We start from the raw sequence: 2,607 nt of genomic DNA, 5'->3' as shown, positions 1-2,607 counted from the left end.
GTCATGTTCTTCACACCCCACCCCACCACAAGGAAAAGCACTTTAGGATTTTCTGTGCGGACCTGTCTCGAAGCTGTGTCTATCTCAGAGCTAAGGGGGTGACTTTTCCCATCGCACAAAGAAGCAGCAATGACTCTTTGGCCTCAATATTTCAGTCATATTCTGGGAGTCAGGGATCTGCTGCTGGTCTGCTGGCTCCGTTGAATGATGGCTTATAGGATAATTAATGATTATTAAGGCTGTGGCTGCCCCAGATGACTGCGGCGGAGAGGCTGGGTTCTCTGACCTCAAGGCAGCCGGCTGCTGACGGCCTTCTGCGTCCAGCATGTGGAGAGCCGTCCTCCCCCGAAAACTGGACACGCTTCCAGAGCAGGGAGGGCTCTAATGGGGGTGCTCACAAGTGGGACAGTTGGCTGTAGATGTCTGCTCTGCTTTATCCGTCTCCCAGAGCTTGCCTCCCCTGCTCCTGGGGTAGCTCAGCTCCTTGTGGAGCAGCTGCTGAGGTGTTGTGTTATATGGGCCAATATACTGAGGCTACAACTGCAACACCCTGAGCAAAGTTGTGCCATCGCCTGAGCGACACCTTAAGAGCACACTTTCCATTCTAGAGTAGGGATGAGCACAATTACTTTGGGCTTTTTTTATCCTTCAGTCACCTGCTAATTTTCTACTATATCCATTTGTTGCTGGGCCAAGATCAGGACAGAGCTGTCGGGAAAATCCTATCTTCCCAGTCACATCCAAGAGGTTCAAGCCATCTTGTGGGACACCTGTCCGATTGAGAAATTCAGGTTTTCTTAGTTAGAAGCATTTAAATTTGAGTGAACCTGAAAAGGTTTGCTTTCATTCAGGGTGTAATTCATCACTAATTTAACCCCTTTTCCTTGAACTAGGATGCGTTCAGGTGCTGGGTAAGATGGATCCTCTTCCCACCTGAGCCCCAGAAATGCTTCAGGTCTCTCTGTCTGAACCATGGACTGAGAGTGAGAAGGAATCATACTGGATCACAAGATATTATGAACTCAAGGCACACTTTTTCTTGTCTAATTAACAATTTTACCCATGATATTAAATCCACATGTGCTCATAACACACCACAAATGAGAAATCTGGAAACCCATTTGCAAAGCACTTCCAATTATGCAAGTAGCAGGAGATGTACCGTAGCTTTTCAGTAAATTGATTGGTAAATTGTTTTCTCTCTCATCTTTACTGCTATAACAAAAACATGTTAGCTTTAGGTCTCCAATTTTTTTGGATTTGTTTGCTTATTTGTGCTCCTACCTATTAGCTTGAATCAAGGAAATAACCCAGATAAACATGTTTGACCTGCAAACAACTGGATGAATAAAGGGTAAAACCTGTTTACTGAAGTAAATCTTGGAGAGATCCTGGTGGCGAGGTGAACTGTCACGTCCAGTGGTCATTCATACTACCTTGCTTCAACACATGTGACTACTGAAACTGCCCTTGATTTTGTGCAAAATATCTTGGGGAAGCGCTCAGCTGCCAGCTCATTTCCTTGCCCTGGATTTGGAAGGGAATTGAGGTGCAACCCAGTTAAAGGTAATTACCTCTAACCCGTTTCTGTACTCTCTGAATTGCCTGTGAGATTCACAGCCCTTGAAATGAGAAATCCGAGACCTTTGCATAAAATGTTTGTTCAAGACTCTTTATAAATGAGGGAATGTGATTGAATTGGAGCCGCGGTGCAGGTGGGCTGATTTCAGTGGCACTGCATTAATATTGCATCGGATGAAGTCTTCACTCCACACTGCTGCTGGAAAGCTAATGTCCACCTGCAGCATAGACAGACGGTGAATGAGTGACTCCATCTCAACTTCGTTAGGGACCAACCGGGGGCTCTTAGCCATTCCTACAAAGACGATATGCAGGCAAGGAGGAGAAACGGTGGTGGCTGAAGACATTATTTCTGCGTGGGAGAGACAGTTAAGGAGACTTGAATCCTGGCGCTCTCACACGGGTTTTACTGCCCTTTCCTGGTTAGCTGGGGTGCAAGTGAGGAAGACCCGTGCTGCACTGATCGCACGTGGAAGCATTAATACTGCAAGTCCAGCTGCGAAGGGCGGGACACGTGGTTCAGGCTGACAGCACGCGAACACAACCCAACTTCTGAAGCAAAAGCAGATGGCTACTGTGAAAGAAGCAAATCGTTGCCGACAAAGACTGAGCTGGGGGCAACCAATACTATTTAGGGGAGCGGGGGTGTGACAGTCTCCTGTGATTACATTGTGATAATGGGTGGGAGCTCACAGGGAATAGGAAAGACTTTTGCTTCAGACCTCTTGGTCAGGGCTCCTTGGCTGACTCCTTTCTCGGGCACAGCTGGACACCACAGGATGGGCGGCAGGAGGAGACCTTTTGTTTCATGAGTTACTGCCCGGGTTCACGAGGAGCAGTTGCTACGCAGCGTGCACTGCAGGCATTCGTCTTACCAGAAACGCTTGCACTGAACAATGCAGAGCAGAACTGCTGGGGCTGCAGACCGCGCAGTGCATGTGTGTGCCCATGTACCTGAGTGAGGAAGGGAGGAGAGGTTTGGGGGGCGCCTTACGGGGGTTATCCCTGGCGTTTGCAAAGCCTGAG

This window comes from Aptenodytes forsteri, unplaced genomic scaffold (assembly GCF_000699145.1).
Source record: "Aptenodytes forsteri isolate BGI_AS27 unplaced genomic scaffold, ASM69914v1 Scaffold79, whole genome shotgun sequence".
Classification (NCBI taxonomy): domain Eukaryota; kingdom Metazoa; phylum Chordata; class Aves; order Sphenisciformes; family Spheniscidae; genus Aptenodytes; species Aptenodytes forsteri.
The sequence above is the reverse complement of the archived record's forward strand: the minus strand, read 5'-3'. Positions refer to the sequence as shown.